Genomic DNA, 19620 nt, shown 5'->3' on the forward strand with positions numbered 1-19620 from the left:
TTTCCATGACCCTAGAAAGTTTTTTCATCTCCTTCTGGTCAATTCATTACCTCTCCCCAGAAATCACGAACGATCTCTAATATCATGGATTAATTTTGCCTGTGTTAGAGTTTTATGTGAAAGAAACCATATAGCATGCACTTTTTGCATCTGGCTTCCCTAGCTCAACATAATGCTTTTGAGGTTTATCCATGCCATAGAGTATATCAATCAGTAATTTTTTCCCCTTTTTATTGCTCAGTAGTATTTTATTGTACGGGTGTATCTTTTGTTTCCATTTGAATTTTTTTAATTTCTAAAATATGCTTCTTTCTTATCTAATTGCTCTTTTCCAAGTCTGCTCTTGCTTTATTGAAGGAATATTTGCTTGGATATATACATATCCAAAAATTATATATATATAGACAGAGTCTCACTCTATCGTCGCCCAGGTTGGAGTGCAGTGGCACAATCTTAGCTCACTGCAACCTCCACCTCCCAGGTTCAAGCGATTCTCCTGCCTCAGCCTCCTGAGTAGCTGGGACTACAGGTGTGCACCACAATGCCCGGCTAATTTTTGTATTTTTAGTAGAGACTGGGTTTCTCCATGTTGGCCAGGCTGGTCTCGAACCCCTGGCCTCAAGTGATCCACCTACCTCAGCCTCCCAAAGTGCTGGGATTACAGGCGTAAGCCACTGTGCCAGGGCATGCTTGGATATTTCTAAGAATACTACTTATAATTGTCATATTTCTTGTCTCCTGAAATAACTCTATAATATGTAGGGACGGGCATTGATATTGATGGCTTGAAATACTTTCTTTCCTTCGAGGTGCTAATTCTCCACAAACATCCAGTGATTCTGTGTTCTTATTGTCTGTTCCCATGTATCACATGCCATGGTACACAAGCATCAGTAGTTCACTCAGCACTTGCATCTGATTCCAAATGGACACACTCTCCCCAACAACTAGCATCACGTGTGGCTGCAGATGGCAGGCAGCAGTTTTTGCCCTGGTGTGTTTATTCTTAACACCCTTGGAAAGTTCTTCTTTTTAAGCCTGAAACCCCTCTACCCATTATCAAAGTAATCATTTCCCCTCTATTTTGAAGAAAAGAGGAAGCTAACAAATAGCAATTAACAAATATATTCTACCAAGGTATATGGGTGCCTTTTTCCAACAGAAAGATTTTACATGTGATGATTACAAAACTCTTATTCAAATATGTTGCTGGGAGGCTGCATGACGTTACTATGGATGAACAGAAACAGATCAGTCCATTTAACCGGCCCCAATTCATCGCAGGAGGAACGGCTTAACCTTCCACTGCCAATCATTTACGCCCCAGGTTATAAACAGGGTAAAGAAAACACCTGGTCCACTTTGAGGTTATCATTTGGTTGCAGGCAAGACTCCTTGGTCCACCTCCAAAAGGTGGGCAATTGAGATCTGCTGCTGAAGGCAGCTCTCCGTCAGGCAGAACGCTGAGCCAGTGGGGGCCATGGCCAGTTGTCCTTGAAAATGGCTTTGGACTGAAAATCAAGGGCAGTGAAGACAAAACCATAAGGAGCCTTGACTGGTCTCAGTTCGTAGAGTCCTAAAGTTTTCACCTCATGGTTCACTGGGAAAGAAAAAAGGCCCACCCAGGAAAAGGAGTTCCCCTGATTTTGGCAATGGGTCCAGGCGCCTGCTGGAGGGTTGGGGCACTGCCGGGCCCCTGGAAGAGAAGCCCAGGCGACAGCTTGCTGTCAAGCACTTCCAACCAGCGTGCTCACTCTGCACCTGCTGGAGTCCAGACAACGGGAAGGGGGCTGCATCGCCTTGTCCCCGCGTCCCTGGAAGGAGTTCTGAGGAGGTGAAGCACCTGGATTTCCCAGCTGGGCTTCATCCTCATGGGTAGTCTGAGTCCCCAGCCCTGCCTTTGGGTGTCTGGCTTGGAGCGGAGTCCCAGAAGCGCACTGACACATTTGCCCTTCAAACCCTCCCCGCACCCTCAGGATGCCCCATGAGCAGCGCACACCTGGGCTCAGCTGGGAAATGCATCCTATTAGGTCTCAGAGGAGCCCTCCTCTTCTTTTCCTGTGTGAAAAAGGAGAAACAGGAGTGTTGCTTGATGTGCTGGATTAGTCCATTTTCACACTACTATAAAGAACTTCCCTGAGACTGGGTAATTTATAAAGGAAAGAGGTTTAATTGACTCACAGTTCTGCAAGCTGGGAAGGCCTCAGGAAACTCATAATCATGGCGTAAGGAGAAGCAAGCACTTTCTTCACAAGGCAGCAGGAACGAGAAGAGAAAGTGAAAGGGGAAGAACCCCTTATAAAAGTATCAGACCTGTGAGAACTCACTATCCAGAGCACAGCACAGGGGAAACCGCCCCTATGATCTAATCACCTCCCGCCCTCCACACATAGGGATTACAGGTCCCTCCCTCTACACGTGGGGGTTACAATTCTAGATGAGATTTGGGCGGGGACACAGAGCCAAACCATATGATGTGCCCAGCAGTCCAGTTCCATCTGCCTGGAGCTTCTGCCTATCTCATATTCTTCAGTGAGATGATGCATGCATGTAAAGGCATTGAGCAGGGCTGGTGCACAGTAAACCCACATAGCCATTACTATCACATCAGAACGTCTCCATGTTTCTTCTCCATCAGTGGTGTGTTTTCCCACTATCTCTCTCTGCCAGATATTTCCCCCATTGTTTACTTTTTTGTTGTTGTCATATATTTCAGTAAGATACCAGGAGGGAGTAGAAATAAACACATGACAATTTGACATCTTTAAGCCAAAAGTCAGCATTATTTATTATTATGACTTTTAAAACATGGTAACAACTTGAAGTCCAGCAATAGAACAACTCTCAGGTCATGGGGGTACATAGAGGATGAGATTTTTATTTAGAAAGAAATTTCAAGACAGGTATAGAAAATCACACTGAAATAGATCTTCAATCTATAAAGAATGGTGTCAGTGGTCTCATAAACAGAGGACAAGGAGGCACCCATTTTACAAAACAAAAACAAACAACAAACAAAAAACCGTAAAACATTTAGTTTCCCTGAATGGCTTAGCAAAATCTGACATAGTCCTTGATTTGCAGAGCTGTTGGCTGGGGAAGAAGTGGGCTGATTTCCCTGAGAAGCTCAGGGTTTTCTAAAGGGGCCAGCAGTCCTGTCACCACTTTCTCAAATTTGAAATTAGAAAGGTCTGATTTGAAATTAGAAACGTACAAAAGGGGGACTCAAATCTAGTAAGAGGGAAGTGAACAAGACCTTGAAATAGTCATCCTACAGGAAGGAGATTCAAGTTTCATGTCCCAATTTCACAAGGGCCAAACAATTGGTAGTGGAATTGATCCCAGAGCATTAAGTATATGGCTGACCTTGGAAGTACTTCCGACCCCTACTGCGACCCCTAAAAGCCTTGCCCAATGACTGTGTCTTAGAGGGCAATGTCTGAGCACGGAAATGTAAACCACAAGGGGCTAGCCGCGGAGGGACATCCCAGGATGCATGGTCATTGCCGGCTACAGTGTACAGGGCTACTCTTCAACACTGACACCACGTGGCAACCACCGGGAACTGCAGGCTGGAGCGCCGGCTGTCATTTTGCTAGCCTGTTACCTGGAGTCCTCTTGGGGCTGAGGAAGGATCCAGCATTCTTGGACAACTTGGGTGAAATACAGGGAATTTTGAGAGGGACAAGTTGGACTTTCCGCTCAAAGGGCCTGGGATGCTTCAGCAATTAATTTCAAAAGAATATAGGCTGGGCACGGTGACTCACACCTATAATCCCAGTACTTTGGGAGGCCGAGGTGGGTGGATCCCTTGAGGTCAGGAGTTTGCGACCAGCCTGGCCAACATGGGGAAACCCTGTCTCTACTAAAAGTACAAAAAATTAGCCGAGGGTGGCGGTGCATGCCTGTAGTACCAGCTACCCGGGAGACTGAGGTAGGAGAATTGCTTGAACCTGGGAGGTGGAGGTTGCAGTGAGCCAAGGTCATGCTACTGCACCCTAGCCAGGGTGACAGGGCAAGACTCTGTCTCAAAAAAACAAAAAACAAGTTGGTACAAAAGTAATTGCAGCTTTAATGGAAGAAGTATGACCATATTTTTACACTGTGTAGAACAAGTCTTACAATCTGCATTTAAATTTTGAGCAGCCATTCGACGACCAGCTATAAACCTACTGATATAATGTTTCAGAAGAATACTTACTGATATATGCTATATAACATAATGTTAATTTTTAAAAGCAGAATTTAAAACCATACATATGTATGATCCATTTGTATGACACTTACCTATCAAAAATAGAACCATCTGAGGAACTGGGAATAAATGTAAACATGAGGCTAAATGAGGTTTATGAGAGATAAACAGATTACCTCTCAGTTGTCAGGTATGGGTAGGTTTATTTTGTCCTACCCAGTTTGCTCCAGGTAGCCTTTTTTTCTATCATGACTACAATTTCAATGCTGAGGCAGCCCCCAAATGCCCCAAGTTGTCTTCACAGTTGAGGGTGGAGGTGTGGGTGGGAGGAGGCTTCCCTCCTGTTTCATTTCTTTAATTCCTGCCTTGGCTCATAAAATAGGATCTTCTATGTACATTTGTACCACTCAGAGAAATATTATAAAGGGAGCTTCCGATGCCTCACCTCCTTTTCCACTCCTCGTCCTAATCTGTTTTCTGTTGCTTGTAACAGAACACCTGGATCTGGGTAATTTAGAAAGAAAAGAAATTTCTTTTTTACATTCATGGAGGTTTAGAAGGTCAAGGTCGAGGGGCTGCATCTGGTGAGGACCTTCCTGCTGGTGGGGATTCTCTGCAGAGTCCCCAGGCAGTGCAGGGCATCACATGTCAGGGGCTGAGCAAGCTCACATGCTAGTTCAGATCTCTCTTCCACTTCCTCTAAAGCAGCCAGTCCTATTATCATGATAACCCATTAATTCAGTAGTCCATGAACAGATTAATCCATTCATGAGGGTAGAGCCCTCTCATGATCCAGTCATCTTGTGAAGGCCCCACCTCTCAATACTGCCCCTTTGGGGATTAAATTTCAACATGAGTTTTGAATGGGATGGACATTCAAAGCATAGCACTCCCCTACCAAGGAGCAGTAGTAATCTAATTAGTGAGACCCTCTGTCTATTGGACCACTGTGGCAGAGGTAAGATCACGGTGCCAAAAACACACCACCAGCCCCAGCCCTCCTCTCCTGTTCCTTGGATCTGTTCGCCCTTGGGGATGCCCCTCCTGAGTTAGAGGACTTCCCCTTCCTGCTTCTCGACCTGCTGGCAATCAGGACTTTCAGTCGGTGACTTTGGGAGAGGGAGAAGAAAGCTCCTACCTTGCCAGGGGCAGACTAGTTTTCATATGAGCTTCAGTTGTAAAGCTGATCCTCTCTGGCCCCTGAAGTTGTTCTCAGTTTGGTGGAACTTGGAAGCAAGGGCTGAGAGCGACTGCCATTCTGAAACTTCAGTTCCCTCGTTTGTGAAAATGACTACAAAGTCGTTTTTAACTAATGTAACATTTTCATCTTTGTAATCTGGCAGGTGATATTAGACTAGGAAAAAATTATCTGGCATGGGCCGGGCGCGGTGGCTCATGTCTGTAATCCCAGCACTTTGGGAGGCCGAGGTGGGCGGATCACAAGGTCAGGAGACCCAGACCATCCTGGCTAACACGGTGAAACCCTGTCTCTACTAAAAATACAAAAAATTAGCCGGATGTGGTGGCGGGCGTCTGTAGTCCCAGCTACTCAGGAGGCTGAGGCAGGAGAATGATGTGAACCCAGGAGGCGGAGCTTGCAGTGTTTCAAGATTGAGCCACTGCACTCCAGCCTGGGTGACAGAGCAAGACTCCATCTCAGAAAACAACAACAACAAATTACCTGGCATGATTCAAGTGCATCGTGCTAACAGGCAGGGGGATAGGGTGGGAGGGAAAGAGACAAGCTGGCAGCTCACAGGCTGTTTAGCCCAGTGATAGGTGGTGTCCAGTCTGTGGCTTCCCTGCCCTCAGTCCTACTACTCCTCCCTCCTCTGCCCTGCTTGGTATCACAGTGGGCTTCAAGGGCAGCTACTGCCAGCCGGGTTTGGTGTAGGAGGTGCTGGTACAAGACAAGAGGAAGGAAGGGAGAAGCCAGGACATTTCTCCCCACCCCTGTGGTTTCTTTAGCCTTAGATTCACGAGAAACACTCAGTCCAAGTGTATGGAGTGGCTTCTTGCTGGTACTAATCTCTCAGTGGCTTCATGGTCCTGGTTGGCCTCTTAGCTCTTCCTTCACTTATGAAGCCAATTCCTAAATTTATTTTCCTTGTTTTAAATATTTGGAGATATTTTCATTTTCCTGGTTGGACCTTGACTGCTAATATCTGCTATGATCTGAATGTGTCCCTCAAAATCCGTATGTTGGAAACTTAATCCCTATGCGACAGTGTTGGGAGGTGTTTGGGTCACAAGGGCTCTGCTCTTTCGAATAGATTAATACTGTTTTAAAAGGGCTTGACGGCAGAAGTTGGGTTCTTTTTTGCCCTTCCATCTTCCGCCATGTGAGGACTCAGCAAGAAGGCCCTTGCCAGATGACAGTGCCTTGATCTTGAACTACTCAGCCTCCAGAGCTGTGAGAAGAAAGTTTATGTTCTTTATAAATTACCCAGTCTTAGGTATTCTGGTATAGCAGCACAAAATGGACTAAGACAGTATTAGTTTGATTGTGGCCTTAAAGCCTGGGCATGGAGGTATTCCAACTGCTTGGATTGAGGGCTGCTCAGGGCTGAGTGTCAGACCTAGGAGGTGGCAGAAGAAGCAGCTGTGTGTATGTGTGTGTCCCAGATAAGCATCAGTAAGAAAGCCATGGCATTGGTAAGATTATCCTGCATGACCACGCTCCTCTCCTCTTCCCTGTTACCACTCTATCTTTCCCTCAAATTGGAATATTAATGTCATGTTCTATTTCTCCAATGCCTTGCTCTAAGCTAGCTGTTAATTAATTCCTCTGAAAAATTTGTCTGATGACTACTTAAGAATCAGTTTCCAGGGTATTTTTATAGAGGAAAAAAAAGATTTTATTTTATAAAAGAAACAAAATAAAAGATTACTCTTGTAACCTTTTTTGATTACAAGAGTAATGAAAGCTTCTATAGACATTTTGAAAGAAAAAATAAAAAAGCTAAAAACCAATGATAATCCCAGCCACTCAGAAGAAGCTCTCTTAACATTATGATGTATCAGTTTTATTTTATTTTATTTTATTTTTTGATACGGAGTTTCACACTGTCACCCAGGCTGGAGTGCAATGGCACGATCTTGGCTCACTGCAACCACCACTTCCTGGGTTCAAGCGATTCTCCTGCCTCAGCCTCCCAAGTAGCTGGGACTATGGGTGCACGCCACTGCGCCCAGCTAATTTTTTGTATTTTTAGTAGAGATGGGGTTTCACTTTGTTGGCCAGGCTGGTCTCAAACTGCTGACCTCGTGATCCGCCCTCCTCAGCCTCCCAAAGTGCTGGGATTACAGGGGTGAGCCACCGCACCCAGTCTGAAGTCTTTTTTTAAATTGCATATATGCACAAGTGTGTGTGTGTGTGTGTGTGTGTGTGTGTGTGTCAGGATTGGTTGTATTCATATCTAAGATTTTATCTTAATATGTTGTATCACATAAGAATCAAAGGATCAAAGGCTCTTTTAAGTCAGAAAGTCCCTACCTCCTACCCCAAAACATGAACTTAATTCAGCTTAACAATATCGAGTGAGTTCTCTCCTATGTTACCCTACTAAGCACTGGTACAAAGGAAGAATGAATTGGAAACATGCTGACATCACCATGCAGAGGCCCCAAAAGAGCGTCCTTGTGTGTTTGTGCACAACTCAAGTGAGAAACTGTAAAAAGGTGGCATTGGGAAGAAGTGGTCGGTAGCAGAATAGGAATGTGGGGGTGCCCACCCCATCCACCTGACCCTACCTGGCAAAGCAATGAAGCATGCTTTCCCAGAAGAGAGGGTAGTGTAGAAACCCCCACTTCAGTCCCTTCCTGCACAGAATAAATTCTCCATCAAAAGGAGATGTGTCCTCAGTAATAAGTGTCTTTTGCAAAGAGCACATCCCCTGCACAATTTGTTCTTAGGTTCTACCTAGTATCTGGCCCGTCTCATAGATAACAAGCAAGCATAGTATCGTGTACTGTGTGCAGACAGGTAGAATTCACATCTCCCTTGAGATTTGGGAGCTTCTGAATCCGGGAGTAGTTCATCTCAGCTTTATTTTGTTCTTTACTGAAAAAATAAAGCATTCTGGATGTGGCTATGGCATACAGTAATATATAGCAGGCAGAGGAGACACAAACAAAGATTACTGTCTTAACAAAGATGCTGGTATCACCCCTCTTTCTGCTGAGCTCCGTTTGACTGTGAAATGTTTCAAGGAGAGAGGCTAGGGTGATGGCTCACGAGATATTATGTTAATGAAAAGCAGGATAAATGCGCAAATGATTTGCATAGAAGGAACCTGACCCAGCTGATATTTGAAGAGGAAATCCTGGGGGAGGTGTGCCACATAATGGGCCTTCCTTTGTCAGCCCTGGATCTGAAAGAAGTGTCTGAGCCTAGACAAACAAGTTCACAGTTTCTCTCTCACCCGGTGAATGTTTGCAAGGCTCCATACCAGTGTTTCCAATCAGAGCAATGATTCTGCAATTGTGTGTGTACTTGTACTAATGTTTGCTCCAGTAATGACTAATAATGGCCGGGGCATTGCCCCTGGAGGCCGGGGATGGGGCCAGCCGCCCGTGTGTGCAGATGTTCGTGGTTCTGAGCTCAGCCTGCTCAGGACAGTGTAGGAGAAAAGGGATTCCTGAACCACTGTGATCTTACACAATCATACTGAGGCTTTCTCCTGCTGGGTGTCCTTCAAGTTGTCCAGTTCTAGGGAGAATTTCACCCCCGCCCCCAAGCCTGCACTCCTGCATCCCCAGCTAACACCAGGGCGTAAGGCTCAGGACAAGGTCAGGTGGTAGTAATGCTGACGGAGCTGAGGTAGGGCGTTAGGTCTTGCCAAGAGGGTTTCTGGACCTTATAAGGTACGCAAGGCCCCAGACCCTTTCCACCATCGTTCTCTCCAAGGGAAATGCCACCTTACGTGTGAGTCAATACAATTCAGGGTACTTATGGGAACAAAAGTGTTCTCACCGGTATCTCCCTTCAGACTGGATTTAGGGTAACAGAAAAGAAGGGCAGTGATGTTGCTGAGTGTCTACTCTGTGCTGGGTGCTGTGCTAGTGCTTTATTCTCTAAATTCTTCAAGCAATGGCCAGGCATGGTGACTCACGCTTGTAATCCCAGCACTTCGGGAGGCCAAGGTGGGCAGATCACCTGAGATCAGGAGTTCGAGACCAGGCTGGCCAGCATGGCAAAACCCCATCTCTACTAAAAACAAAAAAATTAGCCGGGCATGGTGGTGCATGCCTGTAGTCCCAGCTACTCGGGAGGCTGAGGCAGGAGAATTGCTTGAACCCAGGAGGTGGAGGTTGCAGTGAGCCAAGATTGCACCACTGCACTCCAGCCTGGGTGAGAGAGCAAGACTGTCAATCAATCAATTAATCAATCAATCGATTTAGCCTTGCTCCAGCTCCATGCTCCTCCCCACATTTATTCTTTCATCACATCCACGTCTGTGGAGCACCGCTGTCTGCCAGGCATTCAGGACTGCCAGGGGTGAACTAAACATTGGGTTTGAAGTCCACTGGCAGAAACAGGGGTCCCCCACAGAACCAGATGTGTAATGACGGGTCTGAGCTGTGCTGGGAGGAAGCACGAGGGGTCCTGAGAGAGGAGGTTGTGCTCCTGACTTGGATTTGGATTGGACTGGCACGGGGAGTTAACCAGGTGAAGAGCTGTGGGAGCAGATTCCCAGGCCCAGACCCTAGAGGAATGAGAGGACGCTGGGGGCCTGGGACAGAGGGAGGGTGGTGATCCTGCAAAGGGGGCACAGCCTGATGGCTTTTTAAAGATTTGGGCCTCATACTACCTGCAGTCATACAATCAGACAAGGGTTTTTGCAAAGAACATTCTAAAACCAGTGTCCATCAATGGATGAACAGATATGCAAAATGTGGAATATGATTTAGCCTTAAAAGCAAAGGAAATCCTGTCACATGCTATGACTGGATAAACTCTGAGAACATCATGCTGTGCCAGTCACAAAGGGACAAGCACTGCAAGATTCCACTTAATGTGAGGTACCGGAGCAGTCAGGTTCCTAGAGACAGAACATAGAACAGTGGTGGCCGGGGGCTGGGGAAGGCAGGAATGGGGCGTGGTTGTTTAATGAGCACAGAGCTTCTATTTGAGAAGATGAAGGGAGTTCTGGAGATGGATCATGGTGCCAGTTGCACAACAATGTGAATGTTCTTAATACCGCTGAACTTCAGCTTAAAAATGGTTAAAACGGTAAATGTTATGTTATGTGTATTTTAACCAATTTTTATAAACAAAGAACATCCTAGCTGCCAGGAGGAGAACAGATTAGAAGGAAGGTTAGATCATGAAGAACAGAACCAGACATGACGCTTTCAGGAGTGCAGGTGAGAGACGTACTGTATTCATCTCCTTAGGTAGGAATCCCCACCGAAAAACTCCTCAGGGGATGTTCTCTGTTTTCCACAATGTGTGATTGGTGTTTGTGCCAATGGAGGCTGCCTCTTTCAACCATGAGCTCCTGTACAAACCCAGCCGAGGGTTGGAGCTCTGTAAACTAGGGGCATCTGAGCTTCCACGGCATGCTGTTGGCTGTCTTTACCTGTCAGACGGGCTGGGGCTGAGCCTGGCTATGTTTGTCATCGTAGGCCTTTGAGGATGAAAGCAAAAGACTGTGGCTAGGATCCCCAGCGAATCACCTGGGACAAGTCCCTTGTACACTTTTCAGGCTTCTGGCGATTTAAATATAAAAGTGACTAAGTGATGCCGGTCATGGGAGGGTACCCAGACGTGGGCGTGTGGGACATTTGACTTCCGGAGCTTCACTAGACCTTCCTGGGTCTATGTTCCAGGAGGAGGAGGCCCTTCCCAGGCAGCACCCCTTTCCTCCTCTGTGTCCCTGACCAAGGCCTGAGGTGTGTCATGGTGGCCATGCTCTCCTGGGATGTTTTCGCTAGGGAGTATCTGAGGCTGGTCCCCGACCATGAGACAGTAGGTAAGTGTTTTAAACTGTACCAGCTTAAAAACACATATATGAGACTTGGTCTCAGAGAAGGGTAATGTTCTGATTCATAAACAAGTATGTGCCGAGTCTTGGGTAATTCCCTTCAGCCCTACTGCCCTTCCCCATTCTAACGAAACCATAAGGCTGTCTCTTTTTTTGAGACAGTCTCACTCTGTTGCCCAGGCGGGAGTGCATTGGTGGATCTCAACTCACTGCAACCTCCACTTCCTGGGTTCAAGTGATTCTTCTGCCTCAGCCTCCCGAGTAGCTGGGATTACAGGCGCACACCACCACACTCAACTGATTTTAGTAATTTTTTTTTTTTTTAAGTAGAGACGGGGTTTCACCCTGTTGGCCAGGCTAGTCCCGAACTCCTGACCTCAAGTGATCCGCCCACCTTGGCCTCCCAAAGTGCTGGGATTACAGGTGTGAGCCACTGTGCCCATAAGGCTGTCTTTATCTCAGGAGTAGATGAAGCAGCAGGAAAGCTGAGGCCTCTGTTTCAGAAGCCACACATCTGTGTATCAAATGCTACGGTCATGAAAAACGCAGGCCTTAAATCCCAGATTTGGAAGAAAAGTGAGCAGTCACAGCCAGTTGTCCATACTCTGGAAGAAATAATGATGCATTTGGCTCAGGAAAGAAGACAGTCGAGAGTCTGAGTCCTTCACCAACCAGTTCTGGCCACTGGCAAACCGTGTCACCTATCTGGGCCTATTTCTTCATCTGTACAAAAATCCAGGAGGTCATGCACTACCCCTAAATCCGGGGGGACACACACTACCCCCCAGATCTAGGGGGTCACAAGACACTCCCAAATCTAGGGGATCATACACTATCCACGCAAGCCAGATGCTTGTCCATGGACCGTGAAGCTGGAAAACCCTCAATGGAACCGTTCTTTCCAGCTCTGATACCCTGAGTCTCTCCCCGACATATCTGCACTTCCTGCAAATTGGAGCCCAATTCTTGCCTCCACATGGATGCTACCTTTGCTGGAAGGGCAGTGTGGGGTAGTGGGAAGGACACAGCATCGGGGGTCAGACAGAGGCAGGTTTAGAAATCTGAGCCAATCACATGTTGGCTTTGTGACATCAGGCAAGCTATTTAACATCTCTGAGCCCTGATTCCTCATCTGAAAAATCACGATAAACAATATCTTTCAGGGCTATCTTTAGGATGAGAAATAAAATGGAAACCACCCAGCACAGGGCCAGACACACATGAATGGTAGCGTTATGGCATATTGGTTAAATCCACTTCCATCACCCCTAGCTGTGAGATGATTGGCAAGCACTAAATAAAAATTAATATTAGCTGTTATTGGGGCAGGGTTCTAGTTCTGTGCACAGGTTAAGAGGGAGTTCTTATTTTCAAGTGGGTTTTAAGGACAGCAGCCATAAATCAAAGTGCATTATGGTGCTCCCGGCTGACAAACAGAGCACAGGAAACAATCTAAACAGCAGATGTCACAAGTAGTCGTAATTTTATACAGACAAGACTTCTTCAGTAAGCCCAAAACTTCCTTCCCACCCAATAATCTCAGTGTCTTCTTTTGGGAAATAATTTTTTCAGCTCTTGGGTTCTGTGCCCACAAAGCCATTTGAGAAGCAGCATGTCGTTTCCAATAAAGAAGCCCAGGTTAAAACCTGGGACCTCCCCATCCATGATGTGGCCATCCACAGGGGCTAGGTTGCTACCGGGACAGCTGGTGGTTAATGCTATCTCGTCATTGGGGCCTATGTGGATTGGTGCTCCAGGGGCACACCACAGAGGGGTTCTACTCCAGCCAACCCCCAAAGGCCTCTGCTGGTAACCCATCAGACCAATCTGGTTCAACTTTTATTTAACAAACCTGTGTTTTTCAGTTGCCACGGGCTCCCAGGTTGAAGATCACATAACCTGAGCATGCTCAGATGAACCAAGCATGTAACCACTGGCGGACCTAAGTGCTTAAGGAGCTGGGATTGAGTTAAGATGCAAACATTCCATGGCAGGATCCAATCAGATCATGCCTCCTGGCATCACCTCATTTCAAGATCCAATCAGATCACACCTCATTACCTTGTGCTTATAAAAACCCAAGCAGCACTCAGCTCAGGGAGACAGATTTGAGCATAGCCCCCTGTCTCCTTGTCAGTCAACTCACACTAAACCTTTCTCACAGCCAAAACCCAGTGACTCAGTGTTTGGCTTTCTGTTGCACACAGGCAAACGGACCCACTTTGGTTTGATGACATGCTTTGCTCCCAGTGAGCAGTGCACAGGCCTGGGCCAGCCTCCCAGATGAGTCCTCAGCAGAGCTGCTCACCATTTAACACAGATTCTGACTTTGCAGATTGGGGATTGCAGAGCCTGAGTCTGCAGTTCTCATGAGCTTGTAGGGGGTGCCCATGACCCAGAGTCCTTATGGGGGAGGTGGCTCTTTCTTGAGACTCTCCTAGATGAGTCCCAGGCAATCCAGGCAGAGGGGAGGCCCTGGAGCTGCCTTGGCCATGCTGCAGAGACCATGGGAACTCCACGTTAGTACTAGCGTACTGGGTATTCTCAATCAAAAAAAGAAAGGAGGCAATGGCTCACACCTGTAATCCCAGCACTTTGGGAGGCCGAGGTGGGAGGATCACTTGAGACCAGCAGTTAGAGACCAGCCTGGACAACATTGGGAGACCCTCATTTCTCCAAAAAGCAAAAAAGTAGCCAGTCATGGTGGCACACCCTGTGGTCCCAGCTACTCAGGAGGCTGAGGTGGGAGGATCACTTGAGCCCAGGAGATCAAGGCTGCAGTGAGCCATGACTACACCACTGGACTCCAACCTGGATGACACAGTGAGACCCTGTCTCAAAAAAAAAAAAAGAAAGAAAGAAAGAAAAATAAATAAATCTCAAAGGATTTAAGGAAATGGATGTGTTTTCAAGGCTAAAATAAAGCTATTTTGGAGGAAGTTCTACCTTCTAAGCATCTTTAAAGGTCACCCATTCAACTATTTAAAAAAAACAAAAAACAGAATCCCATCCGTTTCTGGTCTTTTTTTTTTGTTACCCCTCCCAGGAGAAGAAACTGGAAGACAAGATTCCCGGCCCCCTTTTCCAGTTCTCCTGCAGTGCTTCCATCACACTGAGGGCGATGAACAATCTGTATCCAGACAGACCCCTCTCAGTCCCTGGTTAGCAGGAGGGGTGGCTACTGGGCTGAATTCAGATCTGTGTGATTCCAGAGTAGGACCGCCTTCCTTCTAAGGCCAGCTGTCCTGTCTTCTTTTCTGCAACCTTTGCTCCTTTTATTTTGCTTATTCTAGACAGGTTTGTTCTGTCACCTAGGCTGAAGTGCAGTGGTGCAATCACAGCTTACACTACAGCCTTGACCTCCTGGACTCAAGTGATCCTCCCACCTCAGTCTTCTAAATATCTGCTCCACAGGAACACACCACTGAGAGGTGACAATGTGCTAGATGCCCTCACTCTCAGGCCTCTTCAGCCTCCGGCCTCGGTGTCCACTCTGGCAGTGCTTAAGGAGTCCTTCAGCCCGCCACGGCACCGTGGGAGCCCCTCTCTGGGCTGGCTGAGACCGGAGCCTCCTCCCTCTGCTTGAGGGGAGGTGTGGAGCGAGAGGCGCGGTCGGGAACCGGGGCTGCTTTCCCGGGCGGGTGTGAGTTCCGGGGCGGGTGCGGGCTCGGTGGGCCCCGCACACAGAGCGGCCTGCCCAGGGCAGTGAGGGACTTAGCACCCGGGCCAGCAGCTTCGGAGGTGGCGCCAGGTACCCCAGCAGTGCCGGCCCCCGGCGCAGCACTCAAATTCTCGCTGGGCCTTAGCTGCCTCCCAGCGAGGCAGGACTCGGGACCTACAGCCCGCCGTGTTTGAGCTCCTCCCACTGCGGTGGGCTCCCGCGGGGCCTGAGCCTCCCCAAGGGGCGCTGCCCCCTGCTCCGTGGCACCCGGTCCCATCGACAGCCCAAGGGCTGAGGAGTGCAGGCGTGGCTGGGGACTGGCGGGCAGCTCTGCCTGCAGCCCAGGTGCAGGATCTACTGGGGGAAGCCAGCTGGGTTCCTGAACTGAATGGGGACTTGGAGAACTTTTATATCTAGCCAGAGGATCGTATGTGCACCAATCAGCACTCTGTGTCTAGCTCAGGGTTTGTAAATACACCAGTCAGCACTCTATGTCTAGCTCAGGGTTTGTGAATACAACAATTTGTACTCTGTATCTAGCTAACCTAGTGGAGACTTGGAGGACTAGCACTCTGTGACTCTGTCTAGCTCAAGGATTGTAAATGCACCAATCAGCACCCTGTATCTAGCTCAGGGTTTGTTAATACACCAATCAGTACTCTGCATCTAGCTCAAGGTTTGTAAATACACCAATTGGTACTCTGTGTCTACCTAACTCTGTATCTAGCTAACTAGCCCTCTGTGACTCTGTGTCTAGCTCAAGGATTGTAAAGGCACCAGTCAGCACTCTGTCAAAACAGACCAATCAGCTCTCTGTAAAGTGGACCAATCAGCAGGATGTGGGTGGGGCTAGAAAAGGGAATAAAAGCAGGCTGCTGGCACCACCAGTGGTATCTTGCTGGGGTGTTTTTCAACGGTTTGGAGATTTTTGTTCTTTCACTCTTTGCAATAAATCTTGCTGCTGCTCACTCATTGGGTACACGCTGCCTTTTTAACACTGTGAAGGTCTGCAGCTTCACTGCTGAAGCCAACGAGACCTCGAACCCACAAGGGAAGGAGGAACAACTCCAGTCACGCTGCCTTTAAGAGCTGTAACACTTACCGGGAAGGTCTACAGCTTCAATTCTGACAGCGAAACCACCCCCCAGAAGGAAGAAGCTTCAGCCATATCTGAATGTCTGACGGAACAAACTCTGGACACACCATCTTTTAAGAGCTGTAACACTCACTGCAAGGCCCGTGGCTTCATTCTTGAAGTCAATGAGACCAAGAGCCCACCATATTCCGGACACACCACCATGCCGGGCTAAATTTTAAATTCATAGAGGTGGAGTATCCCTATGTTGCCCAGGCTGGTCTCAAACTCCTGCCCCCAAGCAATTCTTCCGCCTTAGCCTCCTAAAGTGCTGCAATTACAGACGTGAGCCCCCATGCTCAGCTTGCAACATTTAGTCTTTTGTTGATTATTTTGAAAACTTCCGTATTTAATACAGGCTGGGCACAGTGACTCACACCTGTAATCCCAGCACGTTAGAAGACCAAGGCAGGTGGATCATTTTAAGTCAGGAGTTAAAGACCAGCATGGCCAACGTGGTGAAACCCTATCTCTATTGAAAACAAAGATTAGCTGGGCTTGGTGGTGCATGCGTGTAACTTCAACTACTCAGGATGCTGAGGCGCCAAAATCACTTCAACCCGGAAGGCAGAGACTGCACCACACTCCAGCCTGGGAGACAGGGCAAGACTCCCTCTCAAATAAGTAAGTAACACAGAATATTCCAACCCATTCTTTAAAAAGTTAAAGTGATGATTAGTTATAATTGAATTCCATGCTATTTTTTAATAGGCTTTATTTTTTTAGAGCAGTTTTAGGTTCATGGCAAAATTGTACAGAGTTCCCATATGGTGTTGACCCCATTGACTCACAGCCTTCCTTACTACCATCGTCCTGCAGAGTGGTGCATTTATTATAATCCATGAACTTCCATTGACACATTATCATCCAGAGTCCATAGTTTACATTAGGGTTCACTCTTGGCGTTGCATGTTATGGGTTCTGACAAATACATTACATATGTATCTACCATTAGAGTGTTCTACAGAACAGTATTACTGCAGTAAAAATTCCCTGTGCTCTACCTATTCATCCCTCCCTTCTCCCTAACCCTAGGCAACCACTGATCCTTTTATTGCCTCCATAGGTTTGCCTTTTCCAGAATGTCACATAGTAGGAAATCAACCCCATGCTATTTTGTTAACTAGTTTTCGTTACTGATGTAAGCCAGGAACGAAAATGAAATTGGCAGATACAAGCTGACCTGACATTGGGACAGTTGCTCATTCTCTTTATGCTTCAGTTTCCTTATCCATAAAATAAAAGGGGTGGCGAGCTGAACGCGGAGGTGCCTCAGCACTCAAGGTTGGTACAAATTAGTTTAAGTCTTGAAGGCAGGACCGGTAACATTCTTCTAATCCCAGCTGCCAAAACAGGATTTGAAACGTAGTAGGTGCTCAGTAACTGAATAGTGAATGATTTTTATTTACATTTTTAGTTTAATGGTCATAATGTATCCAAACATTAAAGAAATTGATATTGAAATCTATATGAATTGATACCTCCGGAGAGTTTGACTATAAATTTCAACATGACCCCTTATTCTAATTGTAAATATAAATTAAACTCTACTAAATTTCTCTACCAAAAAGTGCAATTATCAAAGGTACAAATGCATCACAAGAATAATCTGTGTGATTAATAATTCATGTGATTAAATGTCAGAAAGGTGTGGATTTTGTTTAGGGGCTACTAAACCATTACCATTTTACAAAGAAAGAAAACTGGATAAAACTCACTTAGCTCATCCCTGGGATTACAGACATAATTATATAAATAAATCCCACATCACTGATGTTTCACAAAATTAAGATTCAGTAAGTAAGTACTTTCCACAACCTTTATAAGTTATTTTCATAAGTTTCTAATAGGATTGGTGGACACAGTTCTTTCTTGGCCCTGGCCTAAACCATATAATCAATCTATCATAGACAACTGTAGTATACTTCAGGTTTGAGCATGTATTTGCATTGCCATGGGAAATAGCCCTTTCTTAGTCAGTTTTTGGAACTAGGTTCCTGAGATAAACCATCACAGTCTTTGTCTACATGGTTATGAAACCGACCCATTCATCCCAGAGACAGTTCTTTTGGATAAACATAGAAATCGACCTTTCTGGCTGGGTGCAGTGGCTCACACCTATAATCCCAGCATTTTGGGAGGCCTAGGTGGGAGAATTTCTTGAGCTCGAGAGTTTGAGATCAGCCTGGGCAACATGGCAAGGCCCCATCCCTACTAAAAATACAAAAAAAAAAAAAAAAGTAGCTGGGTGTAGTGATGTGTACCTGTGGTCCCAGCTACTCAGGAGGCTGAGGTGGGAGGATAGCTTGAGCCCAGGGGCGGAGGTTGCATTGAGCCAAGATCCTGCCACTGCACTCCAGCCTGGGTGACAGGGTGGGTCTTTAAAGCTTGAAATTTACATTTGCTTTATCTTAGTTCCTTCCTCAGGAAAGGATCCCCCAGGCTTCTCAAAAAGTATCAAAGATCTCAGCCTCACCAGATCACTGCATCCAGACAATAAGCGCCAGGCCCCTCCTTAGTTCCTGTTTTCGAACACATTGTTACATTTCTTCCCTGCTACATAAACTCCTAATTTTAGTAGGTCAGGGAGATGGATTTGAGACTGATCAACGGTCTCCCTCCTGTCTCCTTGCCTACAGCACCCAATTAAAGCCTTCTTTTTTGGCAGTCATCGTCTCAGTCATTAGCTTTCTGTGCAGCCAGCAGCAGGCCCTAAACAGAACCCCAGACGTTTCAGTAAGTTACTCTTTTTTTTTTACTACTTTTTGCCATCACATTCTTGCATTTTGTATTTCTTCACTTAACATTATAACATAACGCTTCTATATTACACAGTGTTCACGTTTAGAGAAGAAGGCCTTTTTATTGCCTTCTACTGAACCAGCCACTCATGGTACTTGCCAATCTCCACGGCCTCTGCTGAACATTCTGTGTGATGGCCCCCAGTCAGGAACACTGGAGGACGGGAGGCTGTGCTCTGGTGCACACCCTCACACTTCTGCTTTCATCTGTTGGACTGTCTTCTAACCAGAAGTCTGTTGTGTTTGTCCCCATACCTGTTCTTGCCATCATATTTGACTTTATAATTGCTAAATTTAATTAAATATTACATAAACCATTAAAATGTGAGTGCAAAAAGAACTATAAAGACTAAGTTGCAAATTTCAATAACAATGAGTCACTGAAAATTAAGGCTACTGAAATGGATATAGTGAGATAACTATAAAAGCCTGGGGGGAGGGGAATCTAGGTGATTCTGCATTCATATAGGTCCCCAAATGTCTTTAATTTCTTACACCATGGTAGTGTATACATGTGATTATGCACAAGATAATGTGGAAGTCCAGGCAGCAGACTTACACTGGAAGAAAAGTTTGATTCTAAATTGAAAGTCAGGAAAGTAAATGTAACTGCATTCTCAAAGTAAAGATAAATATTTAAAATATGTTTTTTTTTTAAATCACTGGTTTCAAGTTAGTTGCACAAGAGAGATTTATTTTAAAAAGTACGTTAACATCCCCATGTGTGGATGTATCATAATTTAGTAAACCTGTAATTAATTTTTGCTCCATTACACTATTTGTAAGTTTTTTAAAGATAGTACTACACTGAACACTTTTCATACATGTGGTTTTTTGCT

At 46.2% G+C, this 19620-nt stretch overlaps 1 long non-coding RNA gene across 1 annotated transcript; it reads right to left on the reverse strand.

Annotated features, from left to right (window-relative positions):
* Positions 1 to 1020: 1020 nt before the first annotated feature.
* On the reverse strand, positions 1021 to 2262 carry LOC111540446. Its single transcript, XR_002730985.1, has 2 exons — positions 2182 to 2262; positions 1021 to 2058 (listed from the first exon to the last, which is right to left on the reverse strand). It is a non-coding gene; the product is annotated as an uncharacterized LOC111540446 (long non-coding RNA).
* Between the last annotated feature and the right edge of the window lie 17358 nt (positions 2263 to 19620).

The sequence above is a fragment of the Piliocolobus tephrosceles genome, chromosome X, assembly GCF_002776525.5.
Source record: "Piliocolobus tephrosceles isolate RC106 chromosome X, ASM277652v3, whole genome shotgun sequence".
Taxonomy (NCBI): domain Eukaryota; kingdom Metazoa; phylum Chordata; class Mammalia; order Primates; family Cercopithecidae; genus Piliocolobus; species Piliocolobus tephrosceles.